Source organism: Coenobita brevimanus, chromosome 96 (assembly GCF_032717465.1).
Source record: "Coenobita brevimanus isolate Jiangsu-jjx chromosome 96, ASM3271746v2, whole genome shotgun sequence".
Classification (NCBI taxonomy): Eukaryota; Metazoa; Arthropoda; class Malacostraca; order Decapoda; family Coenobitidae; genus Coenobita; species Coenobita brevimanus.
In genome coordinates this window covers 33,665,670-33,688,652 of record NC_137049.1, presented here as the reverse complement: position 1 = coordinate 33,688,652, position 22,983 = coordinate 33,665,670, and the positions used below count along the sequence as shown (strand labels likewise).

Sequence of the window (22,983 nt, the reverse complement as noted above, 5' to 3'; positions counted from 1 at the left end):
CACCACCACATCCCGCCCGCAGCATACCACAACCAACTCTTTTCACTCCTCTTTAATGGTGATTGAATGGATATGTTGTCATAGTCAACAAAACCTGTACAGACTTACGCAGTCGATGTCAGCGATTGATTTACCCTCTCAGGCCTGTGTCAGAATGTATTACTGTTGCCTCTCTTAAAAAAAAAAAAAAAAGTACTACTCAAGAGGGATGGAGTCTCGTTTCATGGATTCGGAACCGCGTATGTGTAGAAGAAGTATTGAGCGTACCCGTGCAACACCTCTGGCCCTACGATTGACCAGCACGTTTACCAAGGCCGTCCTGGGATGTAGAATATTTATTTCCCACTTCATTTCTTATTGTTTTATTTCTCCCTTGTGGCTTAAAAGCTGCACTGAACTCAGCCTTAGCTGTGATGCCAGTGCTCAAGGATCCAACTTCAATTAAGCCTTCACTGGAATTATCATATTGCAGAATAAATTCCTTACTAAGAAGAAGGTAGTGTTGAGAGAGAGAGGGAGAGAGAGAGAGGGGGGGGGGAACCAACACCACACGAACTAAAATACCAAGACGTGACAAGGAAATTAAAAAAAGAACGCATTTTTCTCTCTGACCTTCTCTTTACATTCCTCCCCCAGGTCCACCAGAAGCAAGGTCGTTCCCTTCACCCCCATGACATATTAATTTTTTGGTATTTCTGCCTCCAGACGATTTTGTTAAGCCCTGGGGAGACCATTTGTGGAAACCGTCTCCAGTAACCCCTTCGCAGCCTGATGTCTCTCCCTAAGTTGAATAGAATAGAATGAAGGTATGAGAAATAAAAACCACGTCACCGGTCTAAAGTGGTTAGAAGCATTTAGAGGGCGTAAGGTCATGCTCTTCTCGCACTGAATGAATTAAAAAGATGAATAATGTACTTGTGAATAATAAGGTGTAATAATTAAAATATCCACTAAGAAAGAGGTACTGCAAACATAATAAAGTGCAATACGAAAAAAATATCATTAAGGAATAGGTGTTAATTGAGCTGTTAGATATAGGTCCGTATTCTGGTGACGTAAGTAGAATCCCTAGCACCACTTCCTTGGCGATTTATTTTTTATATAAGTCTGGTTTATATCCTTTTGTACGGTATACATGTAAAGTGAGACGATATTACGAGGATTTACATAACACAGAGGAGGACAGTAACGTGCAGTAAGTCAAATAAACCGCTTATGTAACGGTGTTAGGGAGCTTCCTTAACTGACGAGAATATGGGTCGTAATGCGGAAAAATAATGGCTGAGGAAAAGGTGCTAGAAAGGCGGACAGAGTTTAAAAATAATGATAATAATGATAAAAGTTAAGGAAAAGGTGCAAAACTATGTGTAATAAAAAATGCTAAGGAAAAGGTGCACAAGTCTCCTTAGCTGACGAAAATCTAGAGTATAAGGAAGGGGGAGGTGAGTTTGCCCGAGGGCTTAAGAATAAGGAGTAGGCAAATATTATGAGAAATAACAGAAATACTTGGGTCTAAGAAGGTATAGAGTTTTAAGCGTTTCGGGACAAGGACGTGGTTTTTATATGATTATTGCGACCTCTGTGTGTTCAGCAAAGGCCTCTTGTAGCGAAGGGACTATTAATAACGTGTATGTTTACGTGATTAGTATAATGACGTTTTGTATTAAGGTGTATTCTTGCCAGCTCCATTTATTTTCATTCGACTTAGGCAAGACCTGTCCAGCTGAAGGGTCAAGGTAAAAGAAAGGGACAAATATGGAGGTTCAAGGAAATGTGAGAGTAAAAGAGTTAAGATTACCTGGGTCTTGTTTTGAGTGGGTTTCGATATTTCAAAACTTTTTCTTAACGCTAAATTCTGCACATTACACTTCGGTATGTCCTAGTATTATATTCATGCAAACTATATCAGTATGCAAACAATATATACAACATGTAGGGGAATGTGAAGGTGAATCATGCAAAATACGTCGTTAAGGCTGAAGTGTTACGAAGCCTTCTGCACCACTCAGGACAGACCCTTGGAGTATTACGAGATGTGGGGCAGCACAATGAATAGCAGGGAGCACGTGAGATATAGGAAGTATAGGGAGAGATGGATGAGCGTAAGGGAACGTATAATATTGAGAGTATTATAGAGAAGGCTTACAGTTAAAGGATTGAAGAATGTTTGGAAGTACGTGGAAGCGTAAGAATGATAGGGAATAACATGGAGCGTAGGGAGAAACGGAAGAACTTAAAGGAAAAACAAAGAGTGAAGAGTATTAGGGAGTAAATTTAAAAAGAGTGAAGATGTGGAAGCGTATGAAAGTGTGAGAGTGTTTGGGTGATATGGCAGTGTGTGTGGCAGTTGTGTGAAAGCTCACGAGGGAAGAATGTGAGAAAGTGTACGGTAGTGTGAAGGAAACCAGTGAGTGGTATAAAGGACCCCACCCCTTCGTGCACCTTGACATGGCGGAGATTTTCGTCATTTTGCAGCTTATTTCAAGTAGCTCAGTGGCTGAATAGGACATTACTACGGCTCAGCATTGTTTCCATAAAGCTTTTTGGTGACTAACACATAATTCTGGTGTTAATGATTTGTTACGGCTGTGCATTCAAGTTGGAGGGATGGCAATTTTAGGCCAAGTTAAAGTGAACAAAGTACAGTACAGCCAGTATGAGGGGGGGGGCGGTATAAGGAAGGAATTTGAGGGAGTGCGGAGGAGTACTGTGAGGAGGGAGTATAGGGAAAGGGTGTCAGAGAGTAAGTAATGTGCAAGTATGAGGCATGAAAGTATAAGAGGAAGTGTGAAGAAGGAAGTGTGGGAAGTGTAATGGAGCTGTGGAAGAGAGGATGTGAGGGAGTATGAGTAATCGGAAAGTGTGAGGCTAGCTAGGACTTAGTATGAGGGGGTGTGAGGGAGCAATGTGAGTGTGAGGAAGGACAGTGAGGGAGTGACGAGTATGAGCATGTAAGAGTGTGAGGAAGGATTGTGTATGAGGGTAGTGTGAGAGTGTGAGGAAGGGGGAATAGTGTGCGACTGTGAGGCAGGATAGTATGAGGGTGGGAAATTGTGGAATGCAGGGATGTGAACGAGGAAGGAATGAAGGGACGTGAAGGAGGGATGCGAAGGAGTTCGAGGAAGAAGTGTGAGGAAGTACAGGGAAGGAATGTAAGGGAGTGTGAGGAAGGAGTGTGAAGGAGTAGTAGGGAGGGTGTATGGGAGTAGTAGGGAGGATTGTAAGGGTTTATGATGGAGTGTAGGGTAGGGTTGTAAGGGTATGTGGTGGAGTATGAGGGAGGGTTGTAAGGGTGTGTGGTGGAGTATAAGGGAGGGGTGTGGTAGAGTATGAGTGAGGGAGTGTAAAGCCACACCTGGAGCGTCACACCTGCCCGATATATTGACAGTGTTCCGGTGTCGCCCGATACCCCAACCTCACGCACTAGGACCTTCCCTTCACCTGCCTCACCCACCTGCCTCACCCTCATCCTAACCAACCTGCCTCACCCTACCCAACCTACCTGCCTCACCCTCCCCCAGCTACCCCATCTCACGTACCTCGTCCTCACCCTTACCTACCTGCTTCACCCCTCGTTCCTTCACACACCCCACTTGCCTCTCCCTCGCCCTCACCCACCTGTCCCCCCCCACCTGTCCCCCCCCACCTACCTCACCCTTACCCACCTGTCCCACCCCACCTACCTCACCCTCACCCACCTGTCCCACCCCACCTGCCTCACCCTCGCCCACCTGTCCCACCCCACCTACCTCACCCTCGCCCACCTGTCCCACCCCACCTACCTCACCCTCGCCCACCTGCCTCACCCTCACCCACCTACCCCACCCCACCTTCCTCACCCTCACCCACCTATCCCACCCCACCTGCCTCACCCTCACCCACCTATCCCACCCCACCTGCCTCACCCTCACCCACCTACCCCACCCCACCTGCCTCACCCTCACCCACCTATCCCACCCCACCTGCCTCACCCTCACCCTCACCCACCTATCCCATCCCACCTGCCTCACCCTCACCCACCTATCCCACCCCACCTGCCTCACCCTCACCCTTACCCACTGTCCCACCCCACATACCTCACCCTCACCCTCACCCACCTATCCCATCCCACCTGCCTCACCCTTACCCTCACCCACCTATCCCATCCCACCTGCCTCACCCTTACCCCCCTGTCCCACCCCACCTGCCTCACCCTCACTTACCTATCCCACCCCACCTGCCTCATCCTCACCCTCACCCACCTACCCCACCCCACCTGCCTTGCCCTCAGCCACCTATCCCACCCCACCTGCCTTATCCTCACCCGCCTATCCCACCCCACCTGCCTCACCCTCACCCGCCTATCCCACCCCACCTGCCTCACCCTCACCCGCCTATCCCACCCCACATGCCTCACCCTCACCCTCGCCCACCTGTCTCTCCCTCACTCTCCTCCCCCACCCCACCTGCCGCACCATCACCCTCACCCTCACCCACCTGCCCCATCCCACCTACCATACCCTCACCCTCCTGTTCCACCCCACCTGCCTCACCCACACCTTCACCCACCCCTCCTGCCCCACCCTCACCCCCCCGTCCCACCCCACCTGCCTCACCCACACCCTCACCCACCCCACCTGTCTCACCCACACCCTCCTGTCCCACCCCACCTGCCTCACCCTCACCCTCACTCACCTGTCCCACCCCACGTGCCTCATCCCTACCCTCACCCACCTGCCTCACCCCACCTGCCTCACCCTCCTGCCTCACCGTCATCCTCACCCTCCTGCCATATCATCGTGCCTCATCCATGACCGTACCTTCACTCGTCTCATTCTTCCAGGTTACACTCCCTCCTTAGCCTTGTACCGCTACTCTGCCTCCTCGACTCCTTCTTCATTCCTCTTGACTACTCCTCCTGCGTCACTCCACCTGCCTTAGTCCACCTGCCTCACCTCCTGCCTGACCCTCCTGCCCCATCTCTACCTGCCTTACCATCCTTTATCACCTTACAAGCTTCACCTTCCTGCCTAATCCTGCTGTCTAGCCTTACCTGCCTTGCGCTACCTGCCTAACACAGCCTCCCTCACCCAACCTTTCTCACACTACCGGCTTCGCCCTACCTGTCTCACCCTACCTGCCTCACTTTACAGATATGTCTCACCCTACCTGCCCACCCTACCAGCCTCGCCCTCCAGGTTGCTTCCTCACCCTTCCTCCCTCATCCTTCATGCCTCACTCTTCCTGCTTCACCCTTCCTGTCCCATCCTTCCTGCTTCACTCGGCCTGCCACGCTCTAACTACCTCACCCTTCCTGCCTTACCCCACCTGCCTTACCCTGTCACCCAACCTGCCCCACCCTTCGTGCCTCACCCAGCCTGCTTCACCCTTTCTGCCTCACCCTACTTACCTCACCCTACCTGCCTCATCCTCTCTACCTCACCCTACCAGCCTCATCCTCTCTACCTCACCCTACCAGCCTCATCCTCTCTACCTCACCCTACCAGCCTCTCCCTTCCTGCCATATCGCCATGCCTCACCCTTCCCTCTCCCTTCACCTGTCTTATCCTTTCTTCTTTATACTTCTGCCTCACACTTCCTGCCTCACCCTCTGTTGTTACCCCCCCTCCCACGTCCCATACATTATTCTGCCTGCCCATTGCTCCTCCCTTATGCTTCCTTCCTCACATATTCACCCTCTCTGCCTCACCTCTCCCGTCTCACCTGCCTTGTCTTTACCCTCAGTTTCACCCATATCCCCCACCTTTCCTGCCTCACCCTCATGCCTTATCCCTCCTGCCTCACCTTCCTGCCTCGAACTGTGTGCCTAACCCTCCTACCTTATCCTTCTGCCTCATCCTTCTACCTTACACTCCTGCTTCAAATTTTGTACCCCACCTCCTGCCTTATCCACCTGCCTCACCCTTTAGGTCTTACCCTCTTGCCTTACGGCCTGCCTTACCCTCCAGCCTCACCTTCTAGCCTCACCCTCTTTCCTTACCCTCCTGCCTTACCCACCTGCCTCACCCTTTAAGCCTTACTCACCTGCCTCACCCTCCAGCCTTACCTTCTAGCCTCATCCTCTGTGTCTCATCCCTGTACTTCATCCTTCTGCCTCACCCTCTAAGTCTCACCCCTCTATCTTACCCTCCTGCCTAACCCTCCATCTCACCCCTCTACCTCACCCTTCTGCCTCACCCGTCTTCCCCTACATCCCCTATCACACCTTCCCTGTCCTGCCTCGCCCCTCCATGCCTTATCTATCAAGCCATTCCCTGCCTAAGCTTATCTGCCTCTACCTGCTGCCTAACCCCTCAAGCCTTACCTAGTCTCAGAGCTCTTCATGCCTACCCTCATTCGCTGCTCCCCCACCCATTCACTCGTATTAATACTTTTTGATCAGAGAGAGAGAGAGAGAGGGAGAAAGGAGATTGAGTGTGTGAGTGAGAGAGTTTTAGGGGCGATGGAATGGATGTGTGTGTGTGTGTGTGTGTGTGTGTGTGTGTAATTCACCGGGTCGGTCAGGATCACTTAATGGTTGTGATCGTCAGCTTTTACCCTCCCGGAAGGGAGCTGAGAGCTCATATAGTGCGATCTAAGGGCAAGGCTGTGACCTTCACACACGCACACACCGTCCCCTTGCTCAAGGGGGACAGTAACCACCCACTTCGTCAGTGAAATTTTTCGCAACCTGAGCGAGGCGCGAACTCCCGTCCACCAGTTGGCAAGCGAGAACGTTACCACTGCACCAGCGTGTGTGTGTGTGTGTGTGTGTGTGTGTGTGTCTCAAAGTGTACTAAACAATATTCATCACCAAAGAAGAGTCGCCTCACAGCCTCTCATGCCGCTCACAACGCGACCCTGAAGCAACCAGACAAAATCCCTCTCCACTCCCCACCCTCCAACGCCAGACCAAAATGCAATCAGTAGCTTTTTTTTTTTAACATCTTGAGCACGACACGTTGGAAAGGGTGTAGTTTTAGGGTGTAGTGGTAGGCGTAGTGTGATGGTAAAAAGACTTGAAGGTGTAGTGTGAGGGTACGTGACTCTTGAGGGCATGGTGTAAGGGTGAAGTATTAGGGTACGGAAGTCTTGAAGGTGGAGAATGAGGTACAAAAACTGAGAGTGTAATATGAGGGTATAAAAACTCTTTCAAAATGTAGTATGAGGTGCAAAAAATTGTGAGGGTGTAGTGTGAGGGTACAAAAAAGATTCTTGAAGATCTAGTATGACGGTATAACAAGGGCGTGTAGTATGAGGGTACAGAAACTCTTATGAGGGTACAAAAGCACTGAGGGTGTAGTATGAAGGTTTAATATGAGGGTATAAAAAAAAGGCGGGATCGAGACCATAAAAGAGATGCACGAACAAAGTTATAATCAACCAATTTTATGATTAACCCTCTCGAGCGACCCAGGTTTGTTTTGGCGGGAAGGACAAATTTTAAGAAGGGAAGATTATCATTTTTTTTTTTTTAAGGAAAGACAACGCTATGAGACTGCAAAAGGTTCCCACGTCAATTGTTCTTCCTGTAAAAACAGTTCTGGGTCACGATGTGGAGTTGATCGAAAGTTTGCACGTGAATCCGAACTGATAATCGTCCTTCGAGACTGAAAAGAAACTCGGATTGTAGAGCATAAAATACAGATGGAATATTTTTTAGGAAGAACAAGAAAAGGGCAGATCAGAAGCTTCCCATGTATTCTGTTCTTCTTGCGATGGAAAATATTAGTTACGTGAGGGATATTCTCGTAGGTTATTTATGAATCCGAAATGAAGAATCTGGATTAAATGTATACACAGAAGGTGCAGTCGGGGAGAAAAGTTCGTCTAACATTTCATCTCTTCAGCGTCTCATTTCCCTTTGCTGGCCAACATACCTGAGGTGAGAGGGACTTGGTACGTTTCTCTCAGCAGAGATGGTTCCCTTTAATAAGATGCCTCAGGAAGGAAAGTGATGTGCTTAAAGTTTGAAGTAGATGCAGTGACTCAGCAGATAAACCCTTGTCCCTAACTGCACGTAGCGGGGGAAGTATTGGAAGTTGTGGAGGAGGGCGAGGGGTTGAGAGTGGGGTTGGGTTGGGTGGGGTGGCTGGCAATAATAAAGCACTTACCGTAATTACCAGAAGAGTAATTGCACTGTTGCCCCAAATATACCTGCGCCATGTCTTTCGCCTCACAACGCTAACCCCTTCAGCTCGGCGACGTTGTATTTACTCTGCTGCTGCCAGACGATTTGTTAAGCTCAGGAGAGATCATTTGTGGCTAGGGGGTTAGAAACAGTCTCCATTAACCCCATGACAAACTGATTCCTTCCCTCAGACTGCATAAAAAGTCTGAAGATACTAAAAAATAACACGTCGCCAAATTGAAGAGAGAAAAAAAAATGCTTCATTCTTTTAATCTCAGTAATATTTCACAGCTGACGAAAAAGTGCCATTAAATATTATGATTAATTTCTTTGGGTCACGGAATACTGACCCTTTGTGAATAATTAGCTGCCGAAGTCGTGTCACAATATCTTAAAGCGGCAGATAAAAGATATAAAGCAAATATTATCATTTCCATTTGGCATGCAATACCACAACAAAATATTACTAAACACACACACACACACACACACACACACACACACACGCATGAAAATTCTCAGTAGCGCTTCATAAAATCATGAGCTAAGTATATCAGAACACTAGATGTTAATGGTAAACTATATTAAACTACGCAACAGCCAAAGAAGCACATCACTTAAAAAGATATCAAAGCAAAATGGCAAAATAAAGGAAAGAAAGAAATAACCTCCGTATGAAAATTATTATCAGAATTATACTTCAGGCGATAACATCCCGAACAAAATTAGTAAAGGAAAAAAAACCATCATCATCATCATCATCATCATCATCATCATCATCCCAACCTTTTTCCTCAACTATCAGTGGGGTGAGGCAGCCTTCGGAGAGCAAGAAAAACAAACGCAAAAACCAGTTGAAAAAGAATCGTAACCAAATTTATACCCTGAACGAAAAAAGTAAAAATATAAAAGACTCTTAATTAATTTCAATCCTGGCAACAATCACTGGAGAAAATACTGAAACAAAACTAGTAAAAAAATGTCCAAGAAAATAACCCTGACCACAACTATACCTCGGACAGTGAGCTAAACTTGTGATAACTTTTTCATATATAGTAATAACCCGGACCAAAATTGCATGTCGGTTGATAAAACGCTGAAAAAGAAAAAGTAGCAAGAACTCGTATACAAATCCTGAAAAAAAATATTCATTCATTCATTGCCAGACGCCATGTATCCCAAACGGGCTGGCCAAGGGCTTAGAGTTAATTGTTTTACAGGGAGGGGCACTAATCCTCCACCAACCCCACTTGACACGTAGGGATGCCGACAGCATTTGGTGTTCCCAGGCGGTTACCCATCCAAGTACTAACCAGATCCAACGTTGCTTAACTTCGCTGATCGGACGGGAAGCGGTGTACTCAGCGTGGTATGGGGAAATAATTCTGAAGAAAATTAATGAAAAAATCTCTTCGTATAAACTTCCTGGTCGGAGTTGTGCCTAGAGTGATAGTAACCTCAATAATCTGGCAAAAAAGTTCCATATAAAAATCCTAAAAAGAACTATACCTCGAGCGATAAAATCTTGAACAACTCTAGCAGAAAATTCTTCATAAACATCCTGTCGACGGCTCTAGCAGGGGTGATACATTCCATAATAAAGCTAGCGAAGATTCTCCATATATAAATCCTATCCAAAACTATACCTTGGGTAATAAAATCTTGAACAAATCTAGCAGAAGAAAAAATCCATATAAACGTTCCATATTAATAAAAAATCCATGCAAAAATTCTAATTAAACCTATACCACGGGCGATAAAACCTTGAACAAATATCCAAATCGAAGTCCTGACCAAAGCTAGGGCGATATATTCCTGAACAAATCGTTATATCAAAATCCTGACCAAAACTACACTTCGAGCGATTTCGGCAACTAGCGGAACCTTGGTGGCGTGACGTCAGCGTGATGGAGGGAGGGAGGGTACGGTGGTAGGGAGAGCTGGGTCATGGTACACGGGCCGATATTTACCTTGCCCAGCACCTCGGTTGGTACCTGTTGGCGTGGACTCCGTTTGCCTTCGCTCCTGCCGCCCCCACACCACATACACGTTCCTCAACACGCCACCTTATACTAAGCCTGTACCCTTGCTATTTTACAGTCACCTTCACCAGCATCTCACCTCTGTAAAATACGGTGTTGGAGACAAATGTCTAACTGTATTTCTTTCACCACCACGATTCCAGTTCACCACTCCACGATACGGTGATTTCCACAGTAAAGCACCTCCCCGTTTTATGTTCACCACCACAGTACCAGTGCAGCACTATAAGATACGGTGATCGAAACAAGTAGCCAACTTAAATGTACTACACTCGTTAACATTATATATAGTAGTTCGCCATCACGATATGAACTCAAAACTATACAATACAGCTATCGGAACAAACAATTAACAGTATCACATTCACTGCCACTATACCATACCATCTCCCCACCATGATTCCAGTTCAGTACTACGATATGTTGATCTCCACGACAAGTAGCTTTCTGTGCAATTTGTACGTTTAGCACCACATGATACCAGTCTAGCATTGTACGTGATCCCCACAAGATGTCACTGTTTTACGTTCACTGTCACAACACCTGTCCTGCACCACGATATGCCAGTCACATGTACCTCACTGTTTTACGTGTACCACCGTGATATCGTAACCCCTACATGTAACTCGCTGTCTTTTCTTTCAGCGGCACCAAACGCAGCCATTCGTGACAAATACCTCGTTGTCATTTAGCACCAGCCTCGACGCCCCTGTCTTGAATCATATTCGAAAAGTTCATCGCCAGTTATCCCCCTCAGTCCGAATATCTTTTTTTTTTTGCATTTTTCTTGATACAGAGAGATGATTTTTTTCCTCTTATGCGAAACTGTTCGAACATAAGAGATTAAATATTGCCAGTCATTAATCCTTCCACTACTGAGGCGCTCTTTTAACCTGAGTAGAAGCGTCAGGGTACAGCAAGAATAAAACAGAAAAATACTTCGCGGATCTGGAGGGGCTTAGCTCATTTACCTTTCATTTATTGTTCTTATGTATAGGTGTCACGTGCAATCCGCTTGTAAGTACTCAAGTTTGTCATCAAAGTAATATTAAAATGGTTCCCAGCATAACTGACTTAACACGTATTATATTTTTAACTAGAATACTGTGTGTGATCCCTGGTAACAAGTAGAGCACCAGCAATGTTTATTATCACTATAAGTAGCAACTCTTTCTCCTCAAGTAATTCATCCGATATAGGACTGAAATGACATTGCTTCTCTTATGTGTATACCAAGTGTGTGGACAAGAATCGACCAAATTATCCTCGCCAACAAAAGTTTGTACAGGTTGGTAAGCACTCGGAATAACTTATTAATTTACCAGTGGTATCAACTTCGCTCTGGCATTGTCTGGCCAAGGGACAGCAGAAGAGTTATATAACAGTCATGTACAACCATCAGTGCTATTAACGTAACAACCTACTGAAAGTTACTCGCACCAGGGCTTCCTTCAGCGGTGTCATGTTTTAGAAATTAGGATTCCTATAGTTCCTGTCGTAATAGTACAAAACCCGAGGCAACTTCAAATACTTCTATAATAACACCTAGAAATGTGACACTTTGGATGTAATGAGAGACGGGACGTGAAAACTGAAAGTGGGCAGCAGGCCGTGGCGCCAACATGGGCCGGTACGGCGTGGGTCATGGTGCCCTGGCCATCAGGAGAGACCGGAGGCGCCGTGTCCGCCGCTCTTCTGTAGGCGGAGACCGTTCCTATCACCACAGCTACCGGCCGGAGAACTACCTATTCTTCTATAACCAGCATGAGCAGCGCAAGAGCTCCCTCATCTCCAGCCAAAGTGCCCCGGTCAAAGGCAGTGGTGATGCAGGTGCGGCGGCCACTGCAGAGGCCGATGGCCAACTGCCAGGCCAGATGCCGGTCAGTCCGCGCCCCGTGCGATCCGAAGGAGGCGAGACGGCTCAACCTGGCCCCTCCTGGTGGCCCGGGCCGCCCTTGCGGCAAGGAGGGGTGGTGGTGCCCGACCAGCAGGACCAGAGCCTCTTATCGGACGTGATGGGGGTGCTCACTGGCCGCGCCAACTGGCAGTCCCACTCCCGCCTGTGGCCCAAGCTTGGCGAGGTCCGCAGGAAGGGCCAAGATTCGAAAGGTGATGCTGCCACCAAAACCAGCCAACACATGACAAAAGCTGATGAGGTAGGATACCCGGTGGTGTTAGGCAATCTCCCTTCCCCAATTCCCACTCCTAGCGTCGGCAGGTTAGAGGCTCCACGCACCACAACGAGACGCCTTATGTCCCTCGCACTGTACAGGCTGCCAGGTACCGCACCCCCACCCCACCCCGCCTTAACACGCCCCCGACACCCCACCCTCAGTTCGTGCACCACCCTGTCCCTTACCATGCCCCTCTGCGCCCCACGGCGTTGCACTGTGTACAGTCACCCGACCAGCGACCGACCTCCCTGACGACGCCACCTCAACCCCACACCCCAGGACGCTGGCAAGTCGCCCGTCGCTGTTGTCTCAGTGTCCCGTCTACCCTTTACTCAGGCTACTTAACCTTCAGTAATTCTATGTTCAGCAGCCCTTCCCTATCAGACTAGTTACTGTCATTACACTGTTGTGATGCTATCATGGAGATCCCTAAGTTCTCCTCAAATAATAGCCAAGCCTTTATTTTACCAGTACTCCTTACTTTGTAAACAGAACTTAGTTTTATTTAGCATTTGCTGCTGTTACTATGTGTACTGGCACACTAGCCTAAGTTCACTTGGAAATCATGCGATTGCAGAAAATTTTAGTTCTGTACATCTAACCTATGTCGTACATTTTTTTGAAAAGTAAGTCTGTAATTACCAGCCATTGATGTGAACTCCGTTAATCATATGCATAATGAATCAAAATTTTATAAAAAGCTTTTGCAATAAAACTACAAAAACATAATGAGCTCAAAAGCTGTCAGTATTAGTTTCTTCATTTCAGCAGTTCTGTACACACTGCGAGCATCACAACAGAATCCCCAGCACAGTGTATTGGTCTCTCTCTTGATGTAAGTGTTGCCTCATGTGAAGCTTGTGTGTCAGTGTTCCTTATCTTACACTTCATCAGTCAGACCGCCAAAGCTGCCTCATGGGTGTGATGTGGACAGACTCCCTGATCGTCTCTCAGCTTCACGGCACTTCAGACTTTACGTGAAAAAAAATCATGGTGCATTGTTGTCATCTCTATAGTTAAACAAATATGTAAATATGTAAAAATTATATTTATATGCCAAAAGGCGATAACGAAGAGGACAATCACACACACGATTTTGACTCGACTCATAGAGACATTATCGCCTTGAAGAGCATAACTAGGGGCTGTAATCTTTATAGCTTGACGTTGCAAAGTTATTGGCCAGAAATGCAGCATATATTAACAATAATGTTGCCATAGTATCAGTATTACAGAAGTTCTTGTTAGTCCCTTCATTCCAACAGTGAATTATTTTGTTCACTTGCTCCTTTCATACGCTTTTATTCAACTTGTGAGATCTGTTATGCTGAAGGGATAGATGAAGGAAATCTAACCTCTCCAGTGCGAAAAATCTCTTATAAGCTGGGTAAAATCGTTTGTAAATACGAGGAATAAAATAATATTGCTATGTCCGATTGAAGAGGTAATAATATTTTAATTGCATTATCATATTTAAATATTTTCATTTGTTAAAAGAAAGTAATACCCTGCAAATGATGAAGGTCACATAGAGCTTAAGTCTTGCACGTGAAAAAATAAAATCACGATGACAAATTAAACTTTGAAAACAGTATTCGTTTATCCTACTTTACCCGAAGTCAAAGCCGGTCTCCTTTAGTCTCATGTCTAAACTATCGACCCTGAATGTAATTTTGCAATGTGAAGTCTTGTTGTGACAAAACTAAAATATACTTCAAAGTGCAATTCAGTCCCTGTATCCTAGTCACTGAGTAGCAAGAGAACAAAATCAAAAGGTTATGGTTGATGACAAGAAAACGTTTTACTTCTCTGCCACATCCACGAAGTCTTTGATCTGTATTAGCTTTCTTGCGTGAACAATATACCCATGAAGCTGCTTTACCAGTCTGTCCTCCCACCACCACCACCACCACCACCAACACCATCCCCTCGACCCTGACGTAGAACTGGTACACTGCAGCTGTAGCCTGACTGACATGTTATCTCGCTAACCCTTGTATCTGGTGACATCTCATTCCCTATCTAACCTGAGTGTCACCTACATCATTAAGCCTCTTAGGAAATATCAGTCGTACGAGTACTGTTGTGAAAAGCTGAATTGCTCCAGAAAACTAACAATTGAGCTTAAATTGTCACAACTGAAACACTATGCAACCTCTACAAACAAGCTGACAGTTGGACTGACAATCAAAAAAACAGTGAGAAAACGATTCTTTTAGTTTCCAGGCATTACATAACTATGATGACATCGTTGTAAATAGCCTGGTGCACTAATGTCATGGATATCATTGATATTTATGCTGTAGTTTTACAGGAAATAGAACACATATTCTGGCAGGCGACGGTTTACAAAAAGTATGTGTGGTACAAAAGTATGTGCGTCTCTACCTAAATCGGCCGCGGCTCGGCTGATACTGCATACAAAACTGTTTATCACAACCTACATAGGGTAGCAGACGCAGAACTAAAATAGTTACAGAAAATATATGTCATCATCATATGGGTGGGCTGGTAAGCCCTTAAGATAGCGCCCAAGAAGCTGTGAGGAAACACAGGGAGGTATAGGTCGGCAGTGGAGCCTACCGTGGCGGGGATGGTAGGCTGGCGCCCTACCCCAGCCCCGCACTCCTGCCACTCACCCTCCTCCTCCTCGCACCTCTCTTCTGGCTATGGCTGCTGTAGCCGTTGCACTTCGTAACAAGCGCCAACAGAAGATACAATTTGATCCTTCCGAGGCAAGTAACCTGTACGTTTGTAGACAGTAGTGGTGTCTGTGGTAGCCTGCAGATCACACCCCTAGTCTCCGTAGTACTATAGTAGTTAAACCACAGAACAAATCCCATCAAAGCTGGCGACACTAGTTACCTGTTAAGTGAAGCACAATCAATGAGACATTGTCTTCACATCATTTAATTGATGTTCTTTCATTTTCTTGCTGTTTGGTTGTGATAGGAATAGTCTGTTCCATTATGATGATGCATGCAACGTAGTTACACTTACAAATACCACTAAAAAATGCTTGAACTTCAGAGAGGATAATTATGCTTTATTGGTTTCCAACAGATCTTACATTTTTAAGCGTACAGTAGGGAAAAGATAAAGACTAGTGACGTAAGAGACATCGCCACATCCTTGATGTTGTCACTTTGCTTGTGCCAGACTTTGACAGTGCCTCAATGAACGTACACACTCTAAGCAGTTTCCTTTTCTCTAAGTGTCCTGCAATATTATGCTTTGATACAATTCTGCCTCTCGCACCTGTGTACCTGTCTGTCTCTTCGTCATTATTTGTAAACATTGTACCTTGTCCCGGCACTGTGGACGTTGTATATGCAATGTGGAATGAAAAGTACGAAGCATCTATGTAACTGCATCATATGAACACTTTATATATGTGTATGGAACCAGCACCACAACCACCATTGTCACATTCAGGTAAGGAGTATATTAGTCATATTGTAAGTGACTTTCGGAACACCTCTTCCTTAGCGATTTCTTCAGCACATTACACCTCGGCATCCTCTTGTATGTTCTCATGGAAACTATGTTGGTATCAGAGATATATAAACTACATATATAAGAATGTTAAAGTAGGACATGCAAAATCAATCGCTAAGAATGAGATGCGACGAAGCCATCGTCCCACCTAGAATACAGTCCACTGATTAACAAACAAGTCTGTGATTAATTCTCAGTTGCAATTAATTATACTTTTTAAGGAAAAGAATGTGAGATGCAAAATATTCCCATGTCTGTTATTCCTCCTGCAAAATTAAAACTTTGAAACGAGTAATTTGTGAATCTGAGACCGGGAGTGTATTGTTGAAGCTGTGTTGCAGGACATAGTGCCAGGGTGTGTTGCAGGTGCAACACAGGCTAAAGCTCCTGAAACTGTATAGCAAGACAAATGAAGATGCTTAAGAACCCTTCTCGTGATACTTTTTAAGACATTTTTTTTTTTTTTAATGGAGAGGAGCCCAGTTGTTTCTGTGTCCCTGATTCCTTCTTAAACAATGAATTACAAACTCTTAATTTGAGGAAATGTATATTTGGTATCTGTACAGTGATTGACTTAGATATAAAGTTTCCTGTTCCAAATAATAGAGAGAGAGAGAGAGAGAGAGAGAAAATGTACGGTTCATTTATTTCCGTTCCCCCACATACCTGTATGCTGCTACATTCTTGGGTTTTATTTTTTTTTTATTTTTTTTTTACAAAACTGGAAACTACTCACTGTCCGAATAATTTACAATCGCATAATTGTATAGTTCTGTAGTCGAATTCGGTCAGGATACTCAACAGTAATATTTAATTTCCCTTTTACTATGTATAAATAAACTTGTTATGTAGATAATCCCTCGTCTACTTGCGTGGGTTATAAATTAATCACATACTCTACAGGAAGTATAAGTGTTCCTTGTGTAGCTTCAGTGTAATTAAATGTGTCGGTGGTAGCGGGTGTACCGTTATTACTGGCAAGGAATATACTAATGATGAAATGCAGAATCAAGTATGTGTGGACAGACGGATGATGTCCACTCTGTGTTTACCATTTCACTACGTGTGTGAAGCTGAGAATCTTTGCCCTTTGTACCCCCATCAGTACGATTCTGTTAGTCTGCTTAGGAGAGTCCTTTAGTAGTTGGGGGAGGGGGGAATGAAGGCTCCATCTTTCCTCTCCAGCTCAAAAAAGTCTCTCATAGACTATAATCACCGTGTGAAGACAGCACGAGTAAACTCAATAGACGTCATCATGCTTGAAGAGTTGATCCGCAGCACCGAATGTATTTTGTTACTTGAAGGTTTGTTTGTTTGGTTTCAGCACTAACACATCACAAGATATCTGAAGGTAAAAAAAATATGGAGTTGCCTCTTATTATTAGAGTCTCCATCTAAGTTGATCAGTTTCCACTTTCGGTATGTTTATCTTGTGCATATTTTTCATCCAGAGGTGCTATTATATACAGCTTTCACTAATTCCAGTACGTCTAGATCCCTTATTAAGTTAAATAAAATGTGTTGGCATCCTCATCAAAATTTTATCGTAGCATTAAGTATTATTTGATGGTAAATGGCCTTTGTAGTAAAACTTTTGGCACGCAGATGTCGTAAACTTTTACCGTCCCTCTGTGACGCATCAAGTAGAGTCAGAGATAAAAGTTGGCATTCCCTTCCACTGCATCTGCGTCACACTCATCGCTTGTCCCTCACTTTCTTCCTGAACACATCAGATCAGAGGTAATATATATGGACAGGGCAGTACATCAAGCTTTGCCCACCCTAGGAATATTACACAACCCGGAGTGTAAAATAGAAGAGGTGGAGCATCGGGCCAACCTTCGTGCCTCAGTGTACATGAGGAGAGGGATGGCAAGGAAGGACTGTCAGCTTTTCATTCATTTTCCTTGTTTTTAGCCTGCATCCATCTGCCTCTGTACCTCACTGTATATCTGACACTGTATCTACCTACGTGCATATCTATCTATCTCTGTCTATCTATCTTCTGTTTGTTTATCTGTCTCTTTCTGTCTACATTCTATTTGTCTATCCCTGCCTGAAATTATTATAACTATTCTTTTGCTTATTTACTGATTTCTATTCTCTCTCTCTCTCTCTCTCTCTCTCTCTCTCTCTCTCTCTCTCTCTCTCTCTCTCAGTACCATTCGAGCTCGCCATGGATAGTGTGTGTGTGTGTGTGTGTGTGTGTGTGTGTGTGTGTGTGTGTGTGTGTGTGTGTGTGTGTGTAAAAATTTAACGTCTTGATGTCTTTTCAGTTTCCCTTTGCAACCGATTTGATCATTTTATTCGGCTTGGGATAGATTTTTCGACCTGGAGAGGACAAATACAGCCATCATTACCCTCTTCACTACAGCAGGTCTCGCTAAACTGTATCTTATTTATCGCTAGCCAGATTAAAGTAATACGTTCTCAGGCTGAAGAGGTTAAAATGGCTGTACCTTGTAAGCTTCTTGTGTGTGTGTGTGTGTGTGTGTGTGTGTGTGTGTGTGTGTGTGTGTGTGTGTGTTCTCTCCCGTAAATTACACCTACTGTATTTAAGAATACAGCCAAGAATAGGCGAATTTGTGATCCCTTTAACGCCAGACGATTTTACTCAGTGACAGAGGGTGTTTATACAGCTGCCACTCTCTCTCTTAAGGCTGGGATAACTCTAGTCTTCGTTTTTTCCTAACACCAGACGATTTTTTATTTTGCTGAGTGAGTCATAGGAGCCCGTGTTAGTCTTTTCATTATGACAACTCCATTCCTCATTCTTGTTACCGCCAGACCATTATATTTATCTGTTGTAGTGAAGAGGTAGGGATATAACTCTGCTTATCCCTTCACTACAACGAGGGGAGAATAAAAAATTGTTGGAGAGTAACAAGAATGTAAGATACGTCACGACAGTGAGGTTAATTGGGTCGAGGATGATTTCCTGCCTGTATAATTATAACACTGTGAGTGGTGAGCGAGGACGGGTGTGGAATGTGGTGGGGGGAGGCCAGAGGGACACCACACCACGCCTTAGCCAACGTTGCGTGCACACCTCCTCAACCTCACCTCACCTCAGTACCATAACATTTTCCCCAGGTTGAATTAAGGCGTCTGGAGGCTGGAAGAATTAATGAACAATACGCCATGTGCTTAAAGGCTAAATGGTATTCATCCAGGCTAGTGTAGGACTGTACAGTAGCCACAGAAGGTTTCGTGTTGGGAAATGAAGTGCTTAAAAAAATAAATAGATAAAAATAACCCGCCATAAACATAACCATTTCATTGCGGTGGCCGAGCATGGAACATAAGTATACTTTCGCCAATAGCAAACGAGTTTGTCCAGTCGAAGGAATCCATCCCCAGCTAAAGAATTACAAGCTATCTCAAATAGCTGTTTACTGACTTGGCTGATCTTAGATTTGATTCTCGCTGATGTCAGACGGTTCAAAACCTGTTCAAATGAGAGATTATGTTGCTGAATGGTTAGAAAATGCATATTTAAGGACAACACAATCATCAACATCATCGCCTTCACTCCGTTTGTCACTAATATATCGGTCATTGCTGTATATACGGCAGTCAGTGAACGAATTCTCGGAGACAGTTACATCCAACGTTTCAACAATTTCCTGCATATAGTGAGGTGAATAAGTAGCAATTTGTAAATAATATATCTGTACCCGTTTAAATGGATATTGCTTTATGTTTTTGGTGGGTATCGTGTAGAGCTCCCTGTACCTCTATTATATTTTTCATGTGTAAACAGTAACCAGACTATCAGTGTTATAGGTTGCAGAAATACGTATTCAGGATTGAAACGTTCTTCATGATAGCATTTCATCACTTTCAAACGCAAACCAGGCCTAACAGGACCTAACCGTAACCGTGAAAACAACTTTCTTTGGTCCTCTCCTTGGTATCATCCGATTCTAATTTAGTTACTTCAGCAGAATTTGTGAGTAATAAACGAATTACAATAAGATGATAATTTTTTGTAATTTGTTTAACGTTTGTGTAAAATCCTAGGAAGCCCTTCAAAACCCTGTCCATGTGTGTGTGTGTGTGTGTGTGTGTGTGTGTGTGTGTGTGTGTGTGTGTGTGTGTGTTTACAATTCTTTAGTTGTATCATCTTTGTTTCAGCCTTGCATGAGTTAATGGTACTTAAATTATGTTCCATTTCTTTGCATTGGGACAAACGGTGTAGAAATGTGGAATCTCTCTCTCTCTCTCTCTCTCTCTCTCTCTCTCTCTCTCTCTCTCCACATCCAACTGGGTATCAATTATCAGCATCCATTTTAAGGCACTCGTAAACAAACACGAAGAGGAGTGGAACCGCCCTTAATGGTATTCAGTAAGGTCTGTACACAGTGCCTTGTTCATGTGGCCTTGTGATAGGGTGAGGGAGGCCAAGGCAAGGACGGGAAGAATAGGGTGACGAAATTACAGGGAATGTGGGGTACTCTGGGAAGCAAAGGCGAATTCAGAGTTGTCGAATAAGGGGTACGCCGGGACCCATATAAAACTACATTAATATACATTTCTTTGCGGACGAAGGTTTATAATAGGCCACAGTTTATAATATTATACATCGCTGAAACGTACACTATACATTATTATTCATGATTCCTAATATACTGTATACTACTTATCAAGAACTTGGCCTGTAGCACATACATAACACTACGAATACGTAATTATATGAACTTTATTTTGGTTCAGCTGTCAGCGACTCATCGCCCACAGGCAAACCCTATGAACAGGCCCGCTCTTCTAAAAATTACGGAATAATGTCCAACAAGGTTGTTCTTCATTAGCATTTAACAGTTCTCATAATTTAATAACCTTTAAAAAGTTGTCAGACGGTAACAGATGACCGACGCTTATTATACATAATACATAATGAATGCCTGTTGATGCTTTCTGTTTGACTTCGTATTTTGTTTTAATTTGTCGGCGGAGGACCAGTAGTGCACTTAATAATGCCAATGTAAGTTTACATCAGCCTTCATTTAAGCTATTGTTTAGTCACTACCTATGAACCCAGGAAATAGATGCGTGAACAGAGTAAGTTATTGCACTTTATTGGCTGCTGTAAATTTTTATGACGAAATTCATGAAAGATAAAGCAAGATTTCGGAGTTGGGAGGGATATATGCATCTAGTTTTGAAAGGATCCAGACTGATATGACAGCAGTAATTACTTGGCAGGATACGGAATCGATTCTCAAAAAATTAGAGTAAATGAACGTTATCAGGTGGCATGGACAGTGCGACATGCCTGCGAGGTAACAAAAAAAAAAACTTTCCTACCTATAACACACAAGTCTAGGTAAAGATTAATCAGAACTTAAAACTTATTACAAGAAAATTTTTTTTTTGCTGGATATTGATGTGTTCTGTTCGAATCTGACCACCGTGTTCTCAGGAAATCCGTGTGTTGAGAAAATAATGATTCGTTGTTTAAAAAATCGATTCAGATATAATTCTGGCTGTCTTTGGATCTAACCCTGGCATCCTTCTGAACGGAAAGAAAATGAAAAAAGCACCCAGACTAAAACTATGTAATCTAACCGAACAGTGGAAACAGCACCCTTCAGATCAATACTTAGCATAATTCATTCCTATCATATAAATTTTATTATTTTATTCGTCCCATTCTCAAAATCAGTGATGTCCTCTCCAATATAATGAGCGTCGAAAAATGTGAGTAGGTACCCAAGCGCACGAGTATGTACACAACGTGAGATCAGCAGAAAATTTCTTTCGGATCTGGGGTCAAGGTTAAAACTAATTTCATGCATAACCTTATGGCGAAGAGGGATTTTTTTTTTTTTTTTACGACAGCTGGGCTTGAGTAGCTTAGATTTGTTTTTGATGGTAGAAATGTGGCATCGCACATATTCTCTGCTTTGTCAACACCCCTACAGCAGTGGTCGGTGTCAGACTGTTACGGCAACAGAGTCTGCAGTGATCTCAACAAATTTTGGCAGATCAGTGGTGTAACAAAGCCACGGCAATCATTATTTCAGTTCATATAGTAAGATAATTCCTTCTAAAGCTTTGTCTTGTAAGTACTTCCTTGGCGATGGATAGTTCTGTGTACAGCATAACCAACAAGGATAATTTCAATACTCGTATGACAATACCGTAGTTAATTCTGTAAGAACTACATAACAACTTTTATAATATTTTTTAAAGATTCGTGTAAAAGGGAAGCTTGGCAAGATAGGTTGGATGGAGGGAAGGTGAGATGAGTTGGGAGAGAACTGGGAATAGTGATTCAGTACTTGAGAGAGAGAGAGAGAGAGAGAGAGAGAGAGAGGGAGAATGTGTGAACTAAAGCCACCACATAATTTATCACTTAAACTTACTGCCCTGGGATAGCCAACGCGTTTCTCCTCTCTCTCTCTCTCTCTCTCTCTCTCTCTCTCTCTCTCTCTCTCTCTCTCTCTCTCTCTTAATTTACGTCTATGCAAAAATGAATAAAAGGAAACCGCAGAACCATTTTAAAATACAATATATATGTGAATGCAGTGGGTGGATGTATTTCAGGATTTTATCACGGTCACAAACAGATGATTTCACTTAGCACTGCGGAACTCCATCAGGGAAAGAGTTATATAAATGTTCCGATGCTATTCCACACACTGAACGCAATTTAATTTTTCTTTTCCTAGCCTTTTCTCTGTTACTGTTCAACGATTTTTTCATATCCATTACAAATATAGAGCTATTGCGTACCTTTCACTATTTTCAAAACCCTGGTGTGTGTCGCTGTAAAAAAAAATGCCAGTTTGAAAAATCTGTAGCATCACTATTGAATGGCATTACCTGCGCCCGCGACAGCTTTTACGGTATTGAAATAGAAGGATCCCTGCCCTGTCGACTCGGTAAAGCTTTATGCGGCTTTTAAATTGACGCAATAAAATGGAAAAGAGAAAAACTGCCTCCTGCATCTGCACTATACCTCTGCTTGCTCGATGCTCCAGGTGTTTGTGTGTGTGTGTGTGTGTGTGTGTGTGTGTGTGTGTGTGTGTGTGTGTGTGTGTGTGTGTGTGTGTGTGTGTAAAGGGTCATACTGAATAATGTCTTAGGAAGCTCGAAGTACGAAAGCCATATTTGTGTTTTGGGTTTAGTGGCTTTAGAGAGGATTTGGCGCGTT

General features: G+C 44.2%; 1 protein-coding gene and 1 pseudogene across 1 annotated transcript in view; one reads left to right on the top strand and one right to left on the bottom strand.

Moving 5' to 3' along the window:
• The window catches only part of LOC145413428 (uncharacterized), a 198,803-nt gene that overhangs the window by 135,084 nt on the left and 40,736 nt on the right, over window positions 1–22,983 (top strand). The gene's annotated exons all lie outside the window — the stretch shown is intronic.
• Window positions 9,384–9,485, bottom strand: LOC145413591 (5S ribosomal RNA; annotated as a pseudogene).